We start from the raw sequence: 25,481 nt of genomic DNA, 5'->3' as shown, positions 1-25,481 counted from the left end.
ATCATGAATCTGCTTTGTTGCCATTTCAAGGGTAACCTTCATTACTGTTAATAAACGCTTTCTCTTACAAACTATGTGCAAACTATTTTTGATTTTAAGTCATTTTTAAAAGGTACTTGTTAAATTACTATATACTCACATTCTAGCAATACCTTCCCACACATTTTTCTATTCTAACTGTGCTTATTTCAATCTGTATAAGTAGTAGAGTGTGGTAATACACAGACAAAAAAATAAGTTAAAGAAAGAAAGCAGGTCCTTTAGTTATATAATGAATGATAGGATCAATAGATATTTTCTTATTTTACATGTTATTATATTTTTGGCCAATGTGCTGTTACAATTCAATTTGTCTTTTCATTGAAATTGTTTTGCCCTTTTTTAGTTTACCAAGCCAAGATTTGGTGGGTCCCACATTGCTGCTGCAAAGCCAAATCTGAATGTGGCTAGGAGACCATCTCAGGCTGTTGACCAACCCAGCGCAGCAGTGTCCAGTGCCCCTACACCAAGCCCCACTGTCTCTGTAAGTACTGGCATAATCCACATTGCATTCTAAGACAAATTCCACATCTGTGCACTTTTTAGAAACTTGCATTCTAAGATACATTCCACATCTGTGCACTTTTTAGAAACATATTTTGTATTCCAGGAAACATCTCAGGCTGTTGACCAACCCAGCGCAGCAGTGTCCAGTGCCCCTACACCAAGCACCACTGTCTCTGTAAGTACTGGCATAATCCACATTGCATTCTAAGACACATTCCACATCTGTGCACTTTTTAGAAATATATTTTGTATGCAGGAAATCTTATCATAATGAATTAAGAGCAATACTATACAGTTTTCACACAATATGCAGTCAGTGAACACATTTCCACAATGCTTAAATTTTCTTAACAGACAAGCTATACCTCCCAACAAAATTATGGACTGTTTTTGTAGTATTTACAAATGTTAACACACACCACCCCACAATAGCAAAAACAATATTCCAAACCTTAGATACAGTATAAAAACCTCGGCTTCTTCAATGATATCAATTCAAAAACAATATATCTCAGCTGATAATAAAAAAACAATTGAATAATTGACACACACCTGATTTATGTTGGGTAAATTGGGCCAACCATAGCTGATTCCAGTCTGGCTTAGACTCAGTGGCAGGGGTTATTTTTTTCTGTTACATTGACACTTATATAGTAAAAGGAGGACTTTGAGGAGTGATGTTTTTGGAAACAGAAAAAGACAAACTGTCTGTCTGGACGAGGAAGAGTAAGAGCAAGGGGCCCAGGGAGAGCAGGCCCAGTGAGATGTGCAGTGAGAGATGCAGTGAGATGTGCAGTGAGAGGTGCAGTGAGAGATGCAGTGAGAGATGCAGTGAGATGTGCAGTAAGATGTGCAGTGAGATGTGCAGTGAGATGTGCAGTGAGAGATGCAGTGAGATGTGCAGTGAGAGATGCAGTGAGATGTGCAGTGAGAGGTGCAGTTAGAGATGCAGTGAGATGTGCAGTGACAGATGCAGTGAGATGTGCAGTGAGAGGTTCAGTGAGAGATGCAGTGAGAGATGAGAGGTGCAGTGAGAGGAGCAGGGCCAGGGAGAAGAGCAGGCCTAAGGACTTCCAAGGGCTGCAAGAACAGTAGTCAGTGATGAAATTCGTGCCACTATCATTGACCATGTAATCAACCACGGTCTTTCACTAAGAGAGGCTGGTAAACAGTAAAGGGAAAAAAACTGATTTGCTTTTTACTGGAATACTGTACATGTGGACATACAGTTCCCAACCAATAAATTTAGTGTAAAAATGGTGGATTGCATGTTTTGTATGCAAATACCTGTAAAACTGAAACACAAAAGTCTATGAAGTTTTTGTAATAAAATAGCCAGTGTTTTGAAACCTGGTGTACTTTGATTGACTGCATGTACCTTGTGAAGTGAAAACAAGGTTCACTTCACAAGACACAGATACAATCCTTATCTGTGTCTGAGGTGTGAAAATGTGTGTAGAGTTTTACAAATCACTGTGTGTAATGTTTTGCTAAAAGGGTAAAGCAGACATTGTGTGTAATGTTGTGCAAATCTGTGGAGGGGTTTTGCTCATTGGAGTAGAATTTTGCAAATTGTGTGGAAATTTTTATTTTAGTGTGTAAACAATCATAAAATCTGTAACAAAATGTGTTCTTGAGAAGAAAATTATCCATTTGGCCAATTGTGTTTTGTTGGTGTGAGTCTGTGTTAAGAGTTTAGGAAAAAGTATCTGAAGTATGGGTAAGCGCATGTTAGCGATTGAAAAAAACTGTAAATACTTTTGAAAACAGATTCAAATAAGCGGCGATCCTAAATTGCAATATTATTTCCCACTATTACTGTTTTTGACTGTATTTTAATCATATTTCAAAAACAAAAAGAATCTTACTGATTACTGCAAGATGCATCTGCAGTTCGACTGCATCGTTTGTGGTCGGACACTTTGCGACCAGAGGATCACAGGTGGATTGCCAGCAGGCTTTTTAAAATGGGGCCCAAGGGAAAACCAGAGCTTCGAGACAACCTACAGCTCTGGTATTACCCACCACAGCCAGCACTTATTTACAACCAGGCTCCAGCTCCAGACAGATTTTTTTGTCATGCTCTGTTGCTGTGGATGCCGTACAAGCTGTGGAAGATCAAGGCTCTCTGTCCCAATTCTGCCTGCGGGCAGCATCAGCTGACTGGAAGCGGTCTGCACAAAAGGGCACGGCAGGTTCTGGACATCGATAGGATGTACAACATGGTCACAGAAACCCTCATCTGTACCAAGTGTAAAGCCTCGCATGTGTCCTGGAGTCAGACTGTCCTGCAACAGCTGGATCTGGGCCATCGCTCTGAATTTCGGGTCATCCTCACGCGGAAAGTAAGTACACTTTAATTCCACATCCAGTTGATAGCCCATCATCAAATATGTTTGCAAATACTTTACAAATCAATTATGTAAAATATATGAATGTGTGGATTTTGCTTTTCCTAAGGTATGGCTGTGATATGAGAGTCATTTGGCTCCTGCGTGAGCGTGGCCTAGGCAACAGTCCCACGCGGGTCATCAAACAGCTGCGTGAGAACCACAGTGAGGAGTGGCTCCAGCGTATGGCCCGGTACACCACCCAATGTGTGGACTTCCTCAAACGACCCGGGGTGTTGCAAATACAATTCCAGGAACCCCCAGAGCCTACAGTGGTCCCAAGCTGCAAGTGGCTGCTCACCGTGTACAGCCAAGACATCCTGACAAGGCTGGATGAAATCCATGCAAGGATAACATCTACGTATGGTTCAGTCTTGAAGATGGATTCCACTAAAAAGGTTAGCAGGGGATTTTTGTTAATTTATGGTGTTTACTGTTATATCATTATCAGAGCATGAGTATCATATTCTACATGGTGTGATGTTTCATTGCATTGCATGCTTCCTGTCATCTACTGCAGATCACTAAGAAGCTGGCTGGGACGGCAAGGGGAACGGGACTCTGGCTTACCTCTGTTGGCAATGAGTTTGGTCAGGTGCTCATGAGTGTGCTGACAGCACAGGAAGGAGCAGGACTGGACATGATGGTCGATGGTCTGGTGAAAAGGTACCAGCAGGCTAGTGTGGATCCACCTGCTGTTTTGTACGTGGACTGTGGCTGCTGCACTGATGTGGGTGAGACCAAGCTGAAAACCAGATTCAGAGGGTGGCCTGATCTCATGATTCGCTTGGACATCTGGCATTTTATGCGCAGGATTGCCATGGGGTGTACAACTGATGCCCATCAGCTGTATCCCATCTTCATGTCACGGCTGTCAGCGTGCATTTTTGAGTGGGATGCGGCTGATGTTTCTATGCTTCGCAAAGCAAAGAGAGAGCTGTTGATATCCCAGGGTTGGCCTGCGCTGACAGATGAAGATGTCAACAAGCATCTTACCAGGAATGAGCTGGCACTCCATTGCCGGAGAAGGACCTGTGGAGAGGAGACTACCATCCTTCTCCTTGAGCGGCTGCTTACAGAGCTCCTGAGCAGCAAGGGCAAAGACTCCCTGGGTGTTCCTCTCCTGGACCGAGAAAGGATGGAGCACATCTGGAATGTCCAGAAGAAGCATGTGAAATGCATTCAAGACCCCCCTGGTGTTGTGCTCTATACAGAGACAGGGAGCCTAAACAAGGGAGGTGTGCTTCTAAAGACCTACAGATGTGCCAGAGGCTCCACTTCTCTCGAGTCCTTTCATTTACACCTGAACCGTTTCATCCCAGGTATTGTCTTTGTCACACACACTGTGCATGTGTAAAGAAAGAGCATTAAGTGTTTTTGTGTGTTCCTTTAACACCTCCTAAACACTGTTGTGTCTATTTACAGGGACCAGTGCAAACAGTCTGAACTTTCAGATTTATCTGCTGGAGGGTCTACACCGGTGGAACCAGGACCGGGAGGCTGCTTCCCTGTCATCGGAGCCATCAGCTTTGCGCAGCTACACAGGAGAACTTGTTCACTGTGTAAACGGCAATTATGAAAAGCTGTTTGGCAGGAAAGTGGTCCCCACGTTTTGTCCCCCTGCATGTTACACCGGTGAGAATTATTTTATATATTTTTTATTTTATCAACTTGCAATTTCTGTGTAACCTCCGTCTATATGTCAGATTTAACCCTATAGAGTCGATTGTATCATAATTGATATGCAAGTTTCTAAAGGACTCTAAATGATCAACATGATCAAAACTTTTTAGGAAACATGCCCTCTGTCGTCTGATTGATTATAGTCTTTTAGTATAATTGTAAAAGTGTCCACCTTCAGCTCGTGCTTCACGTTTCTTTTCATTGTGAAACCTTTACTGATTTTATAAAGTAATTGTAAGAATAACTTTTATATTGTTACTAATATTTAATGACTAGTTACTAAACTGAAGCAGCTTGGGTTCACTTGATTAGAAAATCATGTCACATGTAAATATCAAAATGATCATCAGACTTTTCTCTCAATCATCATTGTGTTGCATTTCATTTCATGTTTTGCCCACATAATTAAACGTGTTGGGCCTTTAAATAAAACTGTTTTTTTTTTTCTCCTTGACGATGAGCTCTATATTCTCACACTTTATGAGCTACTACAAAAGCCTAATGTATCAAATATGATACACAACATTCTATTTAATTTCCGTTTGTTTATTGTTTTTATTTCAGGTGAGCTCATTGGAGTGCAGTATCTGTTCCAGCAGACTGGTCAGGCACTGCAGGACATGAATCCTGACTCTGAGCAGACAGCAGAGCTCATTGAGGACCTCAGTGTGGAGGAGCGAGATGAAGATGAGGGCTTCTGTGACATCAGCGAGGATCACACAATAGCAGATCTGGAGGCTGTTCTGTCACCACCCTCTTCCACACTGACACTGGGTTCTTCCACCCTGGTCACCAGCAGTGCCACACCTGTACTGGGCTCCACATCCCCTTCACTGATCCCTGACCCCAAACTTGTCCTCACACAGTCTCCTTCATCACCTGGACCCTCAGGGACTGCTGTCACACCTGTTCCCTCTGAAACATCTGTTTCAACTCTCCCTTCAGAGCCAGAGGATGCTGGTCAGGATGTTGATGAAGAAGAGACGGTAAATACTACTCCTTTGTATGTCTTTCAAATTAACTAGAATAATTATGATGAATTAACATCCAGTGCTTTAAATCCAGACTTTCCACATATTTTACATTTAAAAGTACAGCCTAAATTCATTTGTAAGCTGCAAATACACATCAAGTCAAGTCATCTTTATTTATTTGGTGCTTTGTAAAATGTCAAGAATGGCGCTCTCTGCTTTGTACTATACAGTGCTTTACGGTGATAAACAGGAAAATAACACAATCAGTTATGGAACTATGCATTAGACAGATGTGATGTAATAATTGTATTGCATGTTTGTGTTTTTTAATAGGCTGTTGACTACCAAAATATCCCGGGTTATCAACATGTGGACCAGCTGGCAGAATATCTGGTGGATTTCCGGGACCACACAGCCCTCAGCCTGACCAACCAGGAAGCCAACACCATAATTGCTCTTTGGCAGAACCTGGATGACCGGGACAAGGAACGGGTGGTGTATGACAGTCGATGCCGAAAGAGACTGCTGAGTGGACGCTTCAAGGTCCCGAAGAAGCCCACTCACCCTGGTGTAGAGAGCACCACCAGATGTGTGCTGGGTGCAAGCAGCGCACCTGCTCAGTGGCCTGACTGTTGCCGTCTGGTGGAGACCATCTTCATCAGACTTTGCACTGTCCACCCAAGCCCCAAAAGAAAAGGCAAGGGAGCCCTGTCAAGATGGTCTTTGATCCTGCAAGACTATCGCAGGATAAGGCAGCTTGTACTGGGCAACAGCTTGGTGATGGGAGGAACATGCATGCAGCTGGTGGAGGTTAACCAGAACACCCTGATTCAGTGGTATAACAAAAGACAGAAAAAGCAGGACCTGTCTGTGCTGCTTCAGGGCATTCAGTTGCCTCAGCCCCTCCCTGAAGCTCATGAGCCTCTCCTGGTAGCCAAACGTCTACGGACTGAGCCAGAACAACCAGGGGAGCAGCACCAGTACAAGCTACCAGAGAGCACAGCTGGTCAGGCAAAGCAGAGGCAGACTTCTGTTGGGCGACCCCCTCTCAGACCCAAGGCACCAGCGCAGAGTCAGACGTTGCTGACACCATCTGCATCTGGAGCATCACTGCAGATGGTACCAAATATACTTATACCATCAGCACCAGGTTTCCAGGGTGTGCCCATGTTCCAGGCTGTGCCAATGTTCCAGGGTGTGCCAATTACTGCATTTCTGGATAAACTTGCCAGAGGGTTAAAGACTCTAGCTAGAGCCCGCAGCCAAAGGTTGGGTTTGTCAGAAGTGGGATTCGAACCCACGCCTCCAGGGGAGACTGCGACCTGAACACAGCGCCTTAGACCGCTCGGCCATCCTGACATGACGGCCGGTGTTGAGCAGCATTTTTGGACCTACACCGAATGGCAGATGATCTAGAAGGTAGGGCTTCACCGCTCACCCGAGTCAGAGCACATGCCTCGTTGGCGCAGTTAGGCAGCGCGTCAGTCTCATAATCTGAAGGTCGTGAGTTCGAGCCTCACACGGGGCAGAATGGTGCTTTTTGATACACGGGACCGTGTAAATTAATGAGCTGCTTTCTGTATTCCCTTTTATGCCTTTGTCCATTTCTTCATATGCAATGTAATTGAAATCCAGTGTTTTTTTAAGACTAATGTTGAACAAATGCAGTAATAGTATTACTCTCATATTCATGTCATATGTGTCACAATGATTTGTTAAGGCTTATATCATTCTTTCATTCTAATGGCATGTCTTGTTAATGCTAATGTAATGTTTTACATGACATTCCTTGAATCTTGTGTCATGACACTCAACCCCATGCCCCCAAACCCATGACATTTCATTCCAAGAAATTTCCAAGAATCCTGGCCATGAAATTCTACTGCATCTTCTTCCGGTAAACATCACAACATGTTATTTCGTGAAATTCAGTTGAATCCGATTCAATCAACATGTCCATTTTTTCTGAAATGTCATGACTTGAAATTCCAAGTGCCATAGAATCCCATACATTGCACTAAAGTGTTACTTTAAAGGCCATGTACTGCAGGTCAGTGTTACTTTAATGTTTGGTTAATTCTAGCATGAACTGAATTGCAGTGCTTTGTCAACATTACTGCATTTCTTGATAAACTTGCCAGAGGGTTAAAGACTCTAGCTTGGGCCCGCAGCCAATGGTTAGGTTTGTCAGAAGTGGGATTCGAACCCACGCCACCAGGGGAGACTGCGACCTGAACGCTACCTGACAGCCGTGCGGCTGTTTCACAACAGCCAATCAAGCGCGAGCACTCCATCATTGTTGAGCGAATGGCGTTCTCGGACTTCATCTTTGTCAGAGTTCCTCGGCCAATCACGCGTCGTATCTTCATCTTTGCTTGGCGAATGGCGTTATCGGGCTTCATCTTTTTCAGAGTTCCTTGGCCAATCACGTTTCGGATCTCCATCTTTGCTGAGCCAATGGCGTTCTCTGGCTTCATTTTTGAGAGGATTCTTTGGCCAATCACGCATCGAATCTTCATCTTTCAGGCGCCGTGGAGAGACGGGCTCTTTTTTATTCTCAGGTATACCCGCGCCGAAGTATTGCCGTTCATTCATCGAATGTCAACAAGTAAGATAAACTACATTAACAACAATACAATAATACATATTTCATTTTCTTCTCGTATTTTATGACCCATTAAGGTGTTTATTGTTATGATCTATCGCGATCTTGATCTGCTGGCAACCTCAGCATTTCATCTTAATGTGTTGATGAACTACATTAACATCAGCAACATATTTTTCATATATTGCTAACTTTTTCTCGTATGTTATGCTGCATTAAGGTACTTTTTAATGTTATGATCTATATATCTTGATGAGCTAGTATATTGCAGCACTTTTCTATTACACTATTTTTTGATAAACTACAATCTACATTAACAACAACATATTTTAATTTGCATTTTAAAATGTAAAGTTGTTTAGTGTCATGATCAGTCTTGATGTAGTATACTGCAGCACTTCTCATGTTATTGTCTCCAATGATGAATTACATTAACAATAATATATTCGTGGATTTTTACCTTTCAGTGTTCTTTAAGGTGTGTTTAAAAATGTCAATATCGATCATGATTCTAGTATGTTATTGTTTAGTGTTTAATTATAGTAGTACTGTATCAAATACAGTAATAAGTAGTAAAGCGTTAGTAGCTAAAAAGACTAAACATGTTTCAAATGTTCCAGAGATGTCTAAAAAGTCACACAAGGCCATGGGGGACGATGAGTGGATGTCCCGTCTGCGGCGGTTTGCCAGCACAGGGGTTTGGAAAATAAAAATAAAAATTTTGCTTTTTATTTATAAAGCTTGCTAAAGTGATACCACCTTTTACCGTGGATAACAATGTTGGCTATATCTAGTCCCATAGCTCCTCCAACGATTAAATAGGCAGAGACAATTTCTGATAGGCTTTGGGTTTTGCTCATTTATTCAAAAAAGTATTTTGTATAAAGCTTTTAAATCTTACCTCAAACAAAGTTGATGTGTCAGCAGTCCATTACCATTACCTATATCAATAATATTTATGTTAGGATTAATTTAGGATCAATTACATGGATTAATATATCCATGTAATTGACTATCTAATTCTAAGCTGCAAACAAATATATATATATATATATATATATATATATATATATATATATATATATATATATATATATATATTTGTTTGCATCTTAGAATTAGACAGTCAATTACAATTTCATCTGCGATTTGCAGTTAGGCTCCATTAATTAGTGTATAATTGTAAATAAATAAAATATATATATAATGTGAATATAATTAATTTGTGGCCACTGTGTGTATTTCTCCAAATATCAAAATATACGTATCCACAGATTACGAAGGACAGGTTTTATTTATGACCTCATTACAGATATAAAAACACAAGCAAACAAAAACATTTAGAAATGATTTGGATTTTAAAAATTGCCAAAGAGACCAGTTAGTATTGAATTTATTTTTATTGGGTGTTATATTTATTTTTATACAGCTTCTCCTTGCTGTTTCTGCTCTCAGACTCTTGCTGGTGTACAGGGACGGATTGTCCTGATTAAATGTATAAATGTCTGTGAATGTTAGATTTTGGCATGCCTGTGCGTAATTAGATCGGTAAAATGTACCACGAATCAAAGATGAATACAACCTGTTTTCCTCATTCTTGATTGTTCTTTTACCAGACCACAAGTGCTCCACCTGCATCCACTCCTACCGCTGTCCCAACCTCTACCTCAGCCCCGACCTTTACACGGCCTGCACTTAACTTATCAATGGTAAAGCATTATTTTAATATTTGAGTAGATTACCTCCTCCACAAGCAATGATCTCCGGAATTTCCCAATGCCTTTTATTGGTAGGCTGGAAGATTATTTGTGTATTCTTCAATAGGGAATTCATATCATCAAATTTCCAATGCATGTATGATATTACATGAATGTCAATCTGTTCAATAATCTCCTTCTTTTAGTTTACAAAGCCACGATTTGGGGGATCCATTAGTTCAGCAGCCAAACCCAGCCTAAATGTACAAAGGCGGATTCAGGTAATTTAAAAAGACCTTAATATGTTTCATCATCATCATCTTTATTATGGTTGTTGATAATGTACAATATGTATCTTTATAGCCTGGTAGTCACAGTCCGCCTCCTTCAGCCAGACCCAGTCTTTCACCTTCATCCAGTCCTTCTCATTCAAGCATTCAACCGGCAGCCAGTGCTTCTCCTTCTGCAGCCAGACCTCCTTAAACCAGTCCGTCTCCTGCACCCAGACCTGCTTCTGCAGCCAGACCTCCTTCTGCAGCCAGACCCCCTTCAGCCAGTCTGTCTCCTGCAGCCAGACCTCCTTCTGCAGCCAGACCTCCTTCAGCCAGTCTGTCTCCTGTAGCCAGACCTCCTTCTGCAGCCAGACCTCCTTCAGCCAGTCTGTCTCCTGCAGCCAGACCTCCTTCAGCCAGTATGTCTCCTGCAGCCAGACCTCCTTCAGCCAGTCTGTCTCCTGCAGCCAGACCTCCTTCAGCCAGTCTGTCTCCTGCAGCCAGACCTCCTTCAGCCAATCCGTCTCCTGAAGTCAGACCTCCTTCTGCAGCTAGTCCGACTCTTACATCCTTGGTGAGTGCCCATCTATTTTTTGTGGCATCTCTTACTTCCTGTGTGTGAAGTACATGTACATGTGGCTTATTCTAAAAATTAGGGGGTACATTACAAAAATTACTGTTGGTTTATGTTTCCCTGGTGAATTTGTCAACCATTACAAACAAATTGAATGTTAAACTTCAAGTAAAACATGTATATGAGTGTTATTTTTTTCCATTTAGCCATGTATACAGTGATTTTTTTTAAAATCATTTGAGAACCAGTTCTCAAATCTGCCTTAAATATAATTTTGTTTGAAGAAAATATAGGCTAATTATCATAAATGGACATGAAATGTCCCCTAATGCCCCTTTGTAGAATTACTTGTATGCAAACCTGAGAGAAACAATGTTTTAATATTACATCTCTAATCTTTCATTGCTTTTGAATCAGGAGGAGCATGTTGCCCCTTCTATGCACGGACCTGCTCCTGCATCCGAGCCAGATCAATTTTGGCTGCCCACTAAAATGAGGCAGACAATCCCCTCACAGGATCAGAGGTGGATTGCTTCTGCGATCTTTCACTCTGGCAGACTTAGGACAGACTTGAAGCTCTGGTATGAGCCACCCGTCCCTTCCCTCATCTACTACCAGGCTCCATCTCCAGATCGCTTTTTTAATCACAGGCTTCTGGTGTGGATGCCCTACCACTTGTGGAAGTTCAGACTGTTCTGTCCTGCATGTGGGAAGCAGCTGACTGGATATGGCCTCCACAAGAGAGCAGGGAAGGTCCTGGACATCGACAGGTACTACCTTATGGTAACAGAGACTCTCAGGTGTACTGTGTGTTGCCTGAGTTACCTGTCTACCAGTCAGACTGTCCTGGACCAGCTCGATGTGCCCCATAGAAGACTTTTCCGTCTGATTTTGACACAGAAGTGAGTTAAAAGCTACACGCCTTGTACAGAATTTTGTAATGTGTTTATAATAAAGACATTCATATTTCAAAATTAATAATTTATTTTCTGAAGCAGAAATGTGTAATATGAAGTAAATGCAAAATAAAAGTGTTTTTTATTTACCATAAAATAAATTACATAAGCAAATCTTCTCTTTTACACAAAGGTATGCTTGTGACATTCGTGTCATACGCATGCTGAGGGAACGGACGCTGGGCAACAGTCCCACAAGACTTGTCAAACAGCTGAGGGAGAACCACGGGGAGGAGTGGCTTGACCGTTTGGCGCACTATATGGAGGAGTGTGCTGGTTTTATCAACCGCCCCAGCCTCTTACCTGTCATGTGCCAAAAGCCTCCAGAGCCCATTGATGTCCCTACTAGCAAGTGGCTGCTGTCAGTTTATGGGAGGGACATTATCAGTCGCATAGACCACATCAAGGCAAGCATAACCTCCACGTTTGGGACCATTTTGAAAATGGACTCAACCAAACAGGTAATTGTTTGACATTATTACTGATGTTTTAACTGTTGTGAAGTTTGAAAATTATTTGTTTTATGCTTTATTAATATTTTTAATTTGGTTGATTTTAGATCACAAAGAAGTTGGCAGGCACAGCCAGGGGAACAGCACAGTGGGTGACTTCTGTTGGCAATGAGACAGGACAAATTCTTATCAGTGTCTTGACTGCTCAAGAAGGTCCAGCACTGGACACCATGGTCTCCGGACTGATTAACAGGTACAGCCAGGCGGCCGTGGCTCCACCACTGCTGCTGTACGTGGACTGTGGCTGCTGCATAGAGAAGGGGCAGAGCAAGCTACAGGCCAGATTTGGAGGATGGCCTGACCTCAATATCAGGCTGGACATCTGGCACTTCATGCGTCGGCTGGCAGTGGGGTGCACCACTGATGCTCATCCTCTATACCCAGTCTTCATGTCACGTCTCTCTGCGTGCATTTTTGAATGGGACCCAGATGATGTGGCTTTGTTGCGGCGGGCAAAGAGAGAGCAACTGCAGGAGGAAGGTGTGCCTGTCATCACAGATAACCTTGTGGACCGACGCATCACCAAAAAAGAGCTGGCGCTCTATTGCCGTCGGAGGACTCGTGGGGTGGAGTCCACAACCCGCTACCTTGACAGGCTTCTGCAGGAACTGAAGGGGGATAAGGGGAGAGATATGATGGGGGTTCCTTTGCTGGACACAGTGAGGATAGAGCACATCTGGCGTGTTTGAGATGAGGCATGTTAAGTGCATCCAGGATCCGCCAGGTGTGTTTCTCTACACTGTGAGGGGCACCACCACCACCAAGGGAGGATTAGTTCTCATGAAGTACAGATGTGCTAGGGGCTCGACCTCACTTGAATCTTTCCACTGCCACCTAAACAGGTTCATTCCAGGTTTGTGGCTCATTGTGTTTGCAGTATAGTATATATTCAACACAATAGAACATCTAATATCACTTTGTATTTTCTGAAGGAACTCATTATCCCAGTTTCATGATTTTCATTGTTCACTTCTTTACAGGAACCACTGCCAAAACACTGAATTTTCAGTTGTATCTCCTGGAAGGCCTGAACAGGTGGAACCAAGACCGGGCAGCAGCATCAATTTCCACAAAATCCTCCCCTCTTCTCACCTACGTAGGGCAGGTGGTGCAAAGCATCAACACCAACAGCCTAAATGTTTTTGGAGAGAAGCTTGTCCCCACCTTCCAACCTCCTGCACAGTACACTGGTAAGACTCTCACTGTACATTTTACAGCACATGGTTCTTTGCTAATGCAAGGGCTATATGTTTAACACACTGCATTCTGTTTTTAGGGGAGCTAATTGGAGTAGACTATCTACTTAGTCAGACAGGGCAGCCACTTCAGTCAATAGATGCTGACAATGAGCAGACAGACCAGCTGCTGGAGGAAGTAAATGTAGATGAGCAGGATGAGGGATTTGAGGAGGACATCAATGAGGACCCTACACTGAGTTTCCTCCTTGAAGATGAAGCTAACTATAACCCACCTACAATTCAGCCTGTTCATCCCTCATCTCAGTCTTCTGCTGCCTCATCATAGTCTGCTGCTGCCTCATCCCAGTCTGCCTTCTCCCAGTCTGCTGCTCCCTCATCCCAGTTTGCCTTCTCCCAGTCTTTTGCTGCCTCATCCCAGTCTGCCTTTTCCCAGTCTACTGCTCCTTCATCCCAGTCTGCTGCTCCTTCATCCCAGTCTGCTGCTCCTTCATCCCAGTCTGCTGCTCCTTCATCCCAGTCAGCTGCTGCCTCATCCCAGTCTGCTGCTCCTTTATCCCAGTCAGCTGCTGCCTCATCCCAGTCTGCTGCTCCTTCATCCCAGTCAGCTGCTCCCTCATCCCTGTCAGCTGCTCCTTCATCCCAGTCTGCTGCTCCTTCATCCCTGTCTGCTGCTCCTTCATCCCTGTCTGCTGCTCCTTCATCCCTGTCTGCTGCTCCTTTATCCCAGTCTGCTGCTGCCTCATCCCAGTCTGCTGCTGCCTCATCCCAGTCTGCTGCTGCCTCATCCCAGTCTGCTGCTGCCTCATCCCAATCTGCCTTCTCCCAGCCAGCTGCTGCCGCCTTCTCCTCTCAGCCAACTAAATCCATAGACCAGTATGCACCAGGTTCCCCCACTCATGTGCCTGAAGAGCTTTTGGTATGTAAATTTCACAATAGGAACTTGCCACGAGCAAATTAATTTGTAATTCGACAAACTGATTAATACTACCATTAAGATGTAATTTCACTGATCTCTTTTTTTCTTTACCATTTAAAATGATACTGTTTTAGGCTGTGGATGACCAGGACATTCCAGGAATGGACCGGGTGGACAGACTGGCTGAGTATTTGGTAGAGCTGAGGACAAGCACAGGGTTAACACTGAGCAGGCAGCAGGTATGTAAACATTTTGAATGTTTGTTAACTTGGAAAAGACCACACAAAACACAATGTGACTGTAAAAACAGTGTTACTGAACTATGTATGCGAAATTACCAGTTTCCTTTTAACTCTGCTATGCCTCTATTCTTCTATCCTTCTTCAGGTTGATGACATTGTGTGCTTGTGGCAGAGTCTGCTTGAATATGACAAGCAGCGAGTGAAGTTTGCTGCCAGACACCAGGACAGGCTGACAACAGGGAGGTTCAGGTCTCCAAAAAAGAAGGCTGTTTTCAACCCTGGAGTGGACAGCCTGAAACGGAGTGTGTTGGCATCTACAGCTTCACCTGCCCAATGGCCAGACTGCTGTCGTCTCGTGGAGGCCATTTTCATCAGGCTCTGTCGCATCCATCAAAGTCCGAGGAAGAAAGAGAAGGTGACGCTGAGTCGCTGGTCTCCTATTTTACAAGATTACCGAAAGATCCGGCAGCTGATCCTGTCTAATGGTGCCATCATGCAGGACACTACTCTCCAGCTGGTGGAGGTAAATCAGACCACTCTGGTTCAGTGGCACAACGGCAGGGTTAAGAAGCAAGATCAGACTCTTCTGCTTCAGGGGATCGATCTGCCTGACCCTCTTGGTATTGCTGCTGAGGCTCTCCCACCTGCCAGTGTACGTGCTGTTGCTCAACCCCAGGTCCAGGGAGAGCAACATATTTACAAACTGCCACAAAGCACAGCTGGGCAAGCTAGATTAAAAAGGCGCATCACTAGCTATACAACTGAGGCAGTCATACCCAAGCTGACAACCCTGAGGCCAATAATTCCTCGGCCCGTTGGCAGCCTTCAACCAGAACCTGTCCTTCCCAGCCCCAGCGCGAGTGTCTCTCTTGCCTCCCACACTACCCCTACCTTCACACTGTTTGTTGTCCCCCAAAACCCTTTTCCTGTAGCCCCAGCCACTCCCAGTTTCGTCCTCCCAGCTCCTGCCACAGTTTTTTTTTTCACACACCGGCTTGTCTTGTGGATGCCATACCACCTTTGGAAGGTCAGGCTGTGCTGTCCTGTGTGTGGAAAACAGCTCACAGGTTATGGAGCCCACAAGTGAGCCCGCCAGGTTTTGGATGTCGATAGGTACTACCTGATGATCACGGAGACCCTCTGGTGCAGTGCCGCTGGTTGTAAGATGGGTTACATTTCCAGTAGCAAGACCATCTTGGACCAGCTGGATTTGGCACACAGAATGGAGTTCCGACTGATCCTGGCACGAAGGTGAGTATACTGAAATGATTTAGGCCTGCTCTTCTCCCTGGCCCTGCTCCTCTCACTGCACCTGCATCTCTCACTGCATCTCTCACTGCTCCTGCATCTCTCACTGCTCCTGCACCTCTCACTGCATCTCTCACTGCTCCTGCACCTCTCACTGCACCTGCATCTCTCACTGCTCCTGCACCTCTCACTGGCCCTCATTTATCAAAAGTGCATACACCAAATTTCCAGCGTACACCCAAAACCACAGTGACTTTGATATTTATCAATATGGACGTTGGCGTACGGCACGCTCAAATCCTATGCCAGGTCAGGAGGTGGTGTACATGTACGCACGTTTTGAGTTAGTGCGGAAATGCGCAGAAAAATAATTCCTAACACCACAAAACGCACTGACAAACTAAAAGATATGAGGAGCTCTTTTCCAAAACGCGATTGTGGCGGGGGAGGCGTGGTTCAGCGAGGTCTGCGACGAGAGAGAGAGTGGAGAGACGAGCGGCGGTAAGTAGGTCAAGTGCAAAATGATTGACACCTGTGTCTCGTTGCAGTAATTGGCGTGGGGAGACCGTATAAAGCAGACTGGAACCAGCGATCAAGGAGAGAGGAGGGCTGAGGTCTCATGGGAAACGGAAAGAGGTCTCTGTGACGAACGGAAAGAGGTCTTTATGACGAACCTGATCGAGTATCCTGAAAACTGTGAATGAGATTTCTGTTTGACGTGCGCATGTGGCGCCAGAGCTTTTAGTTTGTTAAATAAAATACCCACGAGTCTCAGCCAGCTGACCCCGGTCTCCTTCCTTCACACTCACACAACAAGGGACTTTATTACACTGGTGCCGAAACCCGGGAAGGAAGGAGGACGCCGCCGCCAGGATGCAAACTCCGTCAGCAACATCGGGGACGCCATTTGCGGACATAATTACATCGCTCGCGGGACTGCATCAAGAGAACCACCAAGCCCTGCTGGACTTGCGGGCGGATCAGGAAGGTCGGTTCCAAGCCCTGATGCAAGCCCAGCAGGCGGACCGCGAGCTGTTCCGGAGCTTGCTGGACCGGGAGGTTCGGATGGAGCGGGCTTCCCCCAGCTCCAACCCAGCGCTCACATGTCTCTGGCGAAGATGGGAACCTCTGATGATCCCGAGGCCTTCTTGGACCTGTTCGAGAAAACGGCCGAGGCATGTGAGTGGCCAGTAACCAGCTGGCCGGTTCGGCTCATTCCGCTGCTGTCGGGGGAAGCCCAGAAGGCCGCTCAACAACTGCCCGTCCAGAACCTCCTGGTTTACGTCGATTTGAAAAGAGCCATTCTCCAAAGGGTCGGCCGCAACCCCGAGCAACATCGTCAACGCTTCCGTTCGCTGGAACTGACGGAAGCAGGCCGACCCTTTGTCTTGGCGCAGCAGCTCCGGGACTCGTGCCGCAAATGGCTCCTGGCCGGAGGAAGCGACGCCGAGGCCATCATCGACCAGGTGGTGCTGGAACAGTTCATCTCCAGGTTGCCGAAGAGGACTGCCCAGTGGGTCCAGTGCCACCGGCCGGCGTCGCTGGATCTGGCCATCCAACTGGCGGAGGATCAACTGGCGGCGTGCTCCGGGGTCGGCGAACCCCTGCCATCTGTCTCTCTCTCTCCCCCTGTCTCTCTCTCTCTCCATTCCCCTAAACCCGTTCCATTCCCCAGGACCCGCTCCAATGGACCTCCGAGGCCACCTCCCCGCTGGAAGGCTGGAGCTGAGGGCCAAGCCGGGTTGCGAGGATTCGTCAGGGGAGGGGGGCCGGGACACCCTGAAGGGCTCGACGCGGTTCCTGCGCTCTCCCCACGCCAATTCCTTGACCCGCTTCCTGCCACTAGAGCGGCGGGGAAGCCTGGGCCGGCCTGTTGGCGTTGCGGGGATCCGGGCCATTTCGTGGACCGCTGCCCGGTCATGGAGGTTGGGACACTGGTCCGGATCCCGGACGTTCCACAGGCCGCCCCCGATCAAGCCGGGTTATACCAAATACCTGTGAGTATTAAGGGGGGTACCTATCAGGCCTTGGTGGATTCAGGTTGTAACCAGACCTCCATCCATCAAAGCCTGATACAGTCCGGGGCATTGGATACGGGCCGCATGGTTAAGGTGAGGTGTGTGCACGGGGATATAGTGGAGTACCCCTTAAAGGCCATCACTATTAAATTCAGGGGACAAAATCATTGTGTGGAGGTTGCAGTTAGCCCGCACCTCCGGCATCCGTTAATTTTGGGAACGAATTGGCCAGCTTTTAAACAATTATTGGGATGTTTAACAATGGATGCCTCTGGGGAAAAGAAAAGGCGGGGAAGGGGGGCGAGCGCTCAGGTTGGGGAGGCTGTTCCTGGACCCAGCGGAACGGTTTCAGAGGAACCGAGCGGCTTGGCGAGGTTAAACCTCTCCAGTCGCGATGACTTTCCCCTGGAACAGTCCCACGATGAGACGCTCAAACATGCGTTTGAACAGGTCCGTTCCATCGATGGGCAGATCCTCCAACCTGACCGCGCTCTCTCCTATCCTTATTTTGCCGTTATTAAAGACAGGTTGTATCGGGTGACCCAAGACACTCAGACAAAAGAAGATATAACCCAATTGTTAGTACCACGGGGCCGTCGGGAAATGCTTTTCCAGACGGCACATTGTAATCCGATGGCGGGGCATCTTGGGATGACAGCAACATTAAGTCGTTTAATGACCCGATTCTTCTGGCCGGGCATTCACGAGAACGTACGCAGGTGGTGCGCGTCGTGTCGGGAATGTCAGTTGGTAAATCCACCGGCCGCCCCAAAAGCGCCATTGCGCCCTCTACCTCTTGTGCAGGTCCCCTTCGAGAGAATTGGTATGGACCTCATCGGGCCATTAGAACGATCGGCACGGGGACATCGCTTTGCGTTAGTTATAGTAGACTACGCAACGCGATATCCCGAAGCAGTGGCGCTGCGCACTATATCAGCTAAGAGTGTGGCAGACGCCCTGTTTCGTTTAATCTCCCGCGTGGGAATCCCGAAAGAGATTCTCACGGATCAAGGCACCGCGTTTATGTCACGCACGTTAAGCGAATTATATGAATTATTGGGCATTAAATCGGTGCGTACCAGCGTCTATCACCCACAAACGGACGGACTGGTCGAACGATTTAATCGCACGTTGAAAACAATGATTCGTAAATTCGTACAAGAAGACGCGAAAAATTGGGACAGGTGGCTAGAACCCCTCTTATTCGCCGTGCGAGAGGTCCCGCAAGCCTCCACGGGGTTTTCCCCCTTCGAGCTTCTTTTTGGACGTCAGCCCCGTGGGGTGTTAGACGTCCTAAAGGAAACTTGGGAGGACGGACGCTCAGATAGCAAAAATGAAATTCAGTATGTCATGGACCTGAGAGCAAAACTCCATACACTGGGGCGGCTCTCTATGGAGAATTTGCTTCAGGCTCAGGACAGACAAAGCCGGCTGTATAACAGGGGAACTAAGCTTCGAGAGTTCGCAACGGGAGATAAAGTGCTCATTTTACTACCAACCTCCAGCTCTAAATTGTTAGCGAAGTGGCAAGGACCCTTTGAGGTCACACAGCGGATAGGGGATCTCAATTATGAGGTTGTACGGACAGACAGGGGTGATTCACGGCAAATTTACCACCTCAACCTCCTTAAAAAAAAGAGTGAGGAGGAGTCAGTGTTGCTTGCGATGGCAGTGAGTGGAGAGGAGGATCTCGGGCCAGAAGCGATCATAAAAGGGAAATCTCTCGCCCTGGCCCCGGGGGGAGATCACCTCTCGCCCTCGCAGCTCGCTGACATCACAAGGTTACAAAAAGAATTTGCAGATGTGTTTTCACCCCTGCCTGGTCGTACTAATCTGATCCAGCACCATATTGAGACCGAGCCGGGAGTGGTGGTTCGCGGCCGGCCATATAGATTGCCTGAACACAAGAAAAAAGTGGTTCAGACGGAATTAGAGGCAATGCTGGAGATGGGAGTAATTGAGGAGTCCCACAGTGACTGGGCAAGCCCGATAGTTTTAGTTCCTAAAACAGACGGCTCGGTACGGTTTTGTGTGGACTATCGCAGGGTGAATGCAGTGTCGAAATTCGACGCTTATCCAATGCCGCGAATTGACGAGCTGCTTGATCGGTTAGGCACGGCTCGTTTTTATTCGACGCTGGACTTAACGAAAGGATATTGGCAGATCCCCTTGTCTCCCATGTCTAAAGAAAAAACAGCCTTCCGTTCGGGTTACACCAATTTGTGACACTTCCTTTCGGGTTGTTCGGGGCCCCGGCCACGTTTCAGCGGCTCATGGACAGAATTCTGCGACCTCATGCTCCATATGCCGCTGCGTACTTGGATGATATCATCATCTACAGTAATGACTGGCAGCGGCATGTGGAGCATTTGAGGGCCGTCCTCGGGGCGCTGAGACGGGCGGGGTTAACGGCCAACCCGAAGAAGTGTGCAGTTGGGCGGGTGGAGGTAAGGTATCTGGGCTTCCACTTGGGTCATGGGCAGGTGCGTCCCCAAATTGACAAGACAGCAGCAATTGCAACCTGTCCTAGACCTAAGACCAAAAAGGAGGTGAGGCAGTTCCTGGGGCTGGCGGGATATTACAGAAGGTTTATTCCTGACTATTCGGACCTCACCAGCCCGCTGACTGACCTCACTAGAAAGGAGGTACCAGATACGGTCCAGTGGACGGAGCAGTGCCAACAGGCTTTTACCCAGGTTAAGGCTGCTCTGTGTGGTGGCCCGCTCCTGCACTCTCCTAATTTCTCTCTCCCTTTTCTGTTGCAGACTGACGCGTCGGACAGGGGGCTGGGCGCTGGGGGTGCATATGGCTGTGGCTGATTTCCTCTCTAGGAATGGGGGGGGGGGGGCTGCAGGCCGGATGGCTCCCCGGCCTGAGTCGGGCGGTGGGGGTATGTGGCGGGGGAGGCGTGGTTCAGCGAGGTCTGCGACGAGAGAGAGAGTGGAGAGACGAGCGGCGGTAAGTAGGTCAAGTGCAAAATGACTGACACCTGTGTCTCGTTGCAGTAATTGGCGTGGGGAGACCGTATAAAGCAGACTGGAACCAGCGATCAAGGAGAGAGGAGGGCTGAGGTCTCGTGGGAAACGGAAAGAGGTCTCTGTGACGAACGGAAAGAGGTCTTTATGACGAACCTGATCGAGTATCCTGAAAACTGTGAATGAGATTTCTGTTTGACGTGCGCATGTGGCGCCAGAGCTTTTAGTTTGTTAAATAAAATACCCACGAGTCTCAGCCAGCTGACCCCGGTCTCCTTCCTTCACACTCACACAACAAGGGACTTTATTACAGCGATAAACACCATTTTTAAAAATAAATTTGTATTTTATTTCTATTAATAAACTAGTGTTGTGTCTGCAAAGATGAAATTGATGATCACCATCTCCGTAGTGAACGCGCCTATAGAGAGAGTAGCCTATTTCTTTTCGTTTATAATTGTTTCGTTTAAAGACATTTCAAGCTTTCTTTATAGATATATTTCTCATGTCTGTGAGGCATATACTGAGTTTCGGTTAATTTGTGATGAGATGCGCCCCAGTTCACGTGCAATGCAAGGGACCGCGCCTGCACCTCCATGTCATGACTCATGATTATATTGTCTGCTATTTGCTTCTTATTTATTAAATCCAGGCAATTGGTTGATGAAAAAAATATTAAAATTAAGATACAATTTATACAAAACGAAATTCACTTTAAAGAAAGGCTTTCTACAAAACAAAACTTAATTAAGTGGCCAAAATCATGTCTGAGCATGTCTCCCGATATATTGCGCATCCTATCTTAGCCTATGTTCACTTTTCATAATCAACATAGATGGGGAAAAAATAACATTATTATTTTTTAACAAATATGAAACTAAATGCACTTAGTTAATGGCTACAACACGCCTAATAGTAGGCCTGAATATTGTTATCATTACTTTTTTCAAGTTCGGCACGAATTACTATTAGCCTAAATGTGTTACTTAATGATTTGAATGTATTTTTAACATTGTTGTATTTAAGGACTGTATTTGTGTGTTATTTTTAAATTATTTGTTTTATGTGGTGGACAATATTGGAACATGACATTGGAAATATTTATTTTATTTTTACTATTTAATTTATTTTACTATTTATTTTGTTTGGCTTTTATTTATTTCATGCAGTTGCACTTATTTAATTTATATTAATTTATAGTATGAGTCCCTGATTATATGTTGCATGTTCTCTTCTTGTTGTTTTTTTTGTTGTTTTTTTAGACAAAAAATGGATGGATTTATAGCGTTTTGAAAAAAAAATACATTAACTCGGGCAGCGACGCTGCAAGGCACCAATCCACAAACGACATGCTCCTTTCAGCCAGCGTGTAGTCGTGGCCGAGTGGTTAAGGCGATGGACTAGAAATCCTTTGGGTTCTCCCCGCGCAGGTTCGAATCCTGCCGACTACGTTGACAGCATGCGCCTGCTTTAGTTTGTAAACTTCTGGAGGCCTACCTTAAACTTTATAGAAGGAAAAAAAGTCACTGTTACAGGATTACCCTTGAAAAGACTTATGGTGGTAAGAAACAGTTTTGTCTGCAAGCTAAAGATGACAAGGCCCCTTTGTATTCAGGGACACGTCGGGTAGACCGGTAGCTCGCCGTGCTCGTATAGTGGTTAGTATATTTTTTAATCGCTAGGTGTCAGTACACTCGCTGGCTGTTACCTAGAGTGCCGCGGGCTTGCTATTTGCTAGAAACAACTGCGCCTTTGACACAAGTTTAAAATAACGATAAGAGCGCGCAAGTCAACAGCATTGAAGCGTGTGAAGAGGCTTTCCAGACAAGTAGCAGTGAGTTTTTGTTCTTTTTCCTAGCATTATTTTCCTTTAATTACTATTATCATCAGTCTAATAGGCTGCATTCCCACTAATTTGCCAATATATTTTGACATAGCAGACGTTTTGACGGACATTCTGAATCTTCAAAGAAGGAAACGCAATGCATTGGAGGACACTCTTTTTTTCTGCGCCAATACGATTCATTTTGCTGTGCGTTCCGACGCAGCACGCACGCTTCTCGAGCAAGAGCCCGGATAGCTCAGTCGGTAGAGCATCAGACTTTTAATCTGAGGGTCCAGGGTTCAAGTCCCTGTTTGGGCGAACGAGCCTCTTTTTGTGGAGCGGTACGTTTTGTTGTTGAGTTCTTGCTGATCTACACTGGCCTCGGGCAGCGACGCTGCAAGGCACTAATCCACAAACGACATGCCCCTTTCAGCCAGCTTGTAGTCGTGGCCGAGTGGTTAAGGCGATGGACTAGAAATCCATTGGGGTCTCCCCGCGCAGGTTCGAATCCTGCCGACTACGTTGACAGCATGCGCCTGCTTTAGTTTGTAACCTTCTGGAGGCCTAGCTTAGACTTTATAAAAGGAAAAAAAGTCACTGTTACAGGATTATCCTTGAAAAGAGTTATGTTGGTAAGAAACAGGTTTGTCTGCAAGCTAAAGATGACAAGGCCCCTTTGTATTCAGGGACACGTCAGGTAGACCGGCAGCTCGCCGTGATCGTATAGTGGTTAGTACTCTGTGTTGTGGCCGCAGCAACCCCGGTCCGAATCCGGGTCACGGCAAGATTTTCTGGGTGCCATTGAAATTGAGCTCCATGTCACCACCTCTCCTCACCCCGTCCTTCAGACTACTCTTTTTGTGCACGGCGCGTACCCTTGATGTGCTCTCGATGTTCGAGTGAATTGAAACTGGGACCTTCTTTGAAAGCACGAGCTCTCAGGTTCGAACCCTTAGAGAAAAGACTGAAAACGAAAAGCTCCTATTTATTTCGGAAGAATCTTGCTGCAGAGAGAATATGGTGCTTGTATATTTTCTAATCGCTAGGTGTCAGTACACTCGCTGGCTGTTACCTAGAGTGCCGCGGGCTTGCTATTTGCTACAAACAACTGCGCCTTTGACACAAGTTTACAATAACGATAAGAGCGCGGCAAGTCAACAGTATTGAAGCGTGTGAAGAGGCTTTCCAGACAAGTAGCAGTAAGTTTTTGTTCTTTTTCCTAGCATTATTTTCCTTTAATTACAATTATCATCAGTCTAATAGGCTGCATTCCCACTAATTTGCTAATATATTTTGACATAGCAGACGTTTTGACGGCCATTCTGAATCTTCGAAGAAGGAAACGCAATGCATTGGAGGACACTCTTTTTTCTGCGCCAATACGATTCAATTTGCTGTGCGTTCCCATCCAGCACGCACGCTTCTCGTGGAAGAGCCCGGATAGCTCAGTCGGTAGAGCATCAGACTTTTAATCTGAGGGTCCAGGATTCAAGTCCCTGTTCGGGCGAACAAGCCTCTTTTTGTGGAGCGGTACGTTTTGTTGTTGAGTTCTTGCTGATCTAAACTGGCCTCGGGCAGCGACGCTGCAAGGCACCAATCCAAACGACATGCCCCTTTCAGCCATTTGTAGTCTTGGCCGAGTGGTTAAGGCGATAGACTAGAAATCCATTGGGGTCTCCCTGAGCAGGTTCGAACCCTGGTAAGAAACCGTTTTGTCTGCAAGCTAAAGATGACAAGGCCCCTTTGTATTCAGGGACACGTCGGGTAGACCGGTAGCTTGCCGTGATCGTATAGTGGTTAGTACTCTGCGTTGTGGCCGCAGCAACTCCGGTTCGAATCCGGGTCACGTCAAGATTTTCTGGGTGCCATTGAAATTGAGCTCCATGTCACCACCTCTCCTCACCCCGTCCTTCAGACTTCTCTTTTTGTGCACGGCGCGTGCCCTTGATGTGCTCTGGATGTTCGAGTGAATTGAAACTGGGACCTTCTTTGAAAGCACGAGCTCTCAGGTTCGATTCTTAGAGAAAAGACTGAAAACGCAACGCTCCTATTTATTTCGGAAGAATCTTGCTTCAGAGAGAATATGGTGCTTGTATATTTTCTAATCGCTAGGTGTCAGTACACTCGCTGGCTGTTACCTAGAGTGCCGCGGGCTTGCTATTTGCTACAAACAACTGCGCCTTTGACACAAGTTTACAATAACGATAAGAGCGCGGCAAGTCAACAGCATTGAAGCGTGTGAAGAGGCTTTCCAGACAAGTAGCAGTGAGTTTTTGTTCTTTTTCCTAGCATTATTTTCCTTTAATTACTATTATCATCAGTCTATTAGGCTGCATTCCCACTAATTTGCAAATATATTTTGACATAGCAGACGTTTTGACGGCCATTCTGAATCTTCAAAGAAGGAAACGCTATGCATTGGAGGACACTCTTTTTTCTGCGCCAATACGATTAATTTTGCTGTGCGATCCCACGCAGCACGCACGCTTCTCGAGCAAGAGCCCGGATAGCTCAGTCGGTCGAGCATCAGACTTTTAATCTGAGGGTCCAGGGTTCAAGTCCCTGTTCGGGCGAATGAGCCTCTTTTTGTGGAGCGGTACGTTTTGTTGTTGAGTTCTTGCTCATCTACACTGTCCTCGGGCAGCGACGCTGCAAGGCATCAATCCACAAACGACATGCCCCTTGCAACCAGCTTGTAGTCGTGGCCGAGTGGTTAAGGCGATGGACTAGAAATCCATTGGGGTATCCCCGCGCAGGTTCGAATCCTGCCGACTACGTTGATAGCCTGCGCCTGCTTTAGTTTGTAACCTTCTGGAGGCCTAGCTTAAACTTTATAAAAGGAAAAAAAG

General features: G+C 45.9%; 8 non-coding genes across 8 annotated transcripts; 7 read left to right on the top strand and 1 right to left on the bottom strand.

Annotated features, from left to right (window-relative positions):
- Nucleotides 1–6,869: 6,869 nt before the first annotated feature.
- On the bottom strand, nucleotides 6,870–6,952 carry trnal-cag (transfer RNA leucine (anticodon CAG)). The gene has a single exon. It is a non-coding gene; the product is annotated as a tRNA-Leu (tRNA).
- A 95-nt stretch (nucleotides 6,953–7,047) lies between these two features.
- trnam-cau (transfer RNA methionine (anticodon CAU)) lies at nucleotides 7,048–7,121 on the top strand. The gene has a single exon. It is a non-coding gene; the product is annotated as a tRNA-Met (tRNA).
- A 15,055-nt stretch (nucleotides 7,122–22,176) lies between these two features.
- Nucleotides 22,177–22,258, top strand: trnas-aga (transfer RNA serine (anticodon AGA)). The gene has a single exon. It is a non-coding gene; the product is annotated as a tRNA-Ser (tRNA).
- Nucleotides 22,259–22,877: 619 nt separating this feature from the next.
- trnak-uuu (transfer RNA lysine (anticodon UUU)) lies at nucleotides 22,878–22,950 on the top strand. Its single transcript has one exon. It is a non-coding gene; the product is annotated as a tRNA-Lys (tRNA).
- A 122-nt stretch (nucleotides 22,951–23,072) lies between these two features.
- trnas-aga (transfer RNA serine (anticodon AGA)) lies at nucleotides 23,073–23,154 on the top strand. Its single transcript has one exon. It is a non-coding gene; the product is annotated as a tRNA-Ser (tRNA).
- A 912-nt stretch (nucleotides 23,155–24,066) lies between these two features.
- Nucleotides 24,067–24,139, top strand: trnak-uuu (transfer RNA lysine (anticodon UUU)). Its single transcript has one exon. It is a non-coding gene; the product is annotated as a tRNA-Lys (tRNA).
- A 993-nt stretch (nucleotides 24,140–25,132) lies between these two features.
- trnak-uuu (transfer RNA lysine (anticodon UUU)) lies at nucleotides 25,133–25,205 on the top strand. Its single transcript has one exon. It is a non-coding gene; the product is annotated as a tRNA-Lys (tRNA).
- Nucleotides 25,206–25,327: 122 nt separating this feature from the next.
- Nucleotides 25,328–25,409, top strand: trnas-aga (transfer RNA serine (anticodon AGA)). The gene has a single exon. It is a non-coding gene; the product is annotated as a tRNA-Ser (tRNA).
- The last annotated feature ends 72 nt before the right edge of the window (nucleotides 25,410–25,481 follow it).

This window comes from Siphateles boraxobius, unplaced genomic scaffold, assembly GCF_051911475.1.
Source record: "Siphateles boraxobius isolate OS27281-9 unplaced genomic scaffold, OSU_SipBor_1 39, whole genome shotgun sequence".
Classification (NCBI taxonomy): domain Eukaryota; kingdom Metazoa; phylum Chordata; class Actinopteri; order Cypriniformes; family Leuciscidae; genus Siphateles; species Siphateles boraxobius.
Note: the sequence above shows the minus strand (reverse complement) of the source record. Positions and strands in the feature narration are given on the sequence as shown.